Here is a 578-nt window from a genome sequence, read left to right on the forward strand (position 1 = left end):
CCTTAATGTCTATTTTGTAGTATATACATATAGCTATCAGGGTTTTTTATTTTTTGTTTTTTGTTTTTTTTGTCTATTTGTGGTTTTTTTTATTTGCCTAGCTGTATTTCTAATCTTTTTATTTTGAATCTTTCATTATTCCTATTTTTTATATTTCTTTATCTTAAACAGCATATAGTTGATTATTTATCCATTTATCTTTTGCTGAACTGAAGCATTTTTTTTTAAAGATTTTATTTATTTATTTATTTGACAGAGAGACAGCCAGAGAGAGAGGGAACACAAGTAGTCAGAGTGGGAGAGGAAGAAGCAGGCTCAGTGGAGGAGCCTGATGAGGGGCTTGATCCCATAACTCCAGGATCACGCCCTGAGCCGAAGGCAGACGCTTAANCTCCAGGATCACTCCCTGAGCCGAAGGCAGACTCTTAACAACTGAGCCACCCAGGCACCCCATGAACTGAAGCATTTTTGTCTAATCATTTATATCATAATTACTAATATGATTTATTTTGCCCATCTTATCCTATGTTTTCTGTCTCAGATTTTTACATTTTTTTTCTTATTTCTGTCTTTTGTTG

Source organism: Ailuropoda melanoleuca, chromosome 5 (assembly GCF_002007445.2).
Source record: "Ailuropoda melanoleuca isolate Jingjing chromosome 5, ASM200744v2, whole genome shotgun sequence".
Lineage (NCBI taxonomy): Eukaryota > Metazoa > Chordata > Mammalia > Carnivora > Ursidae > Ailuropoda > Ailuropoda melanoleuca.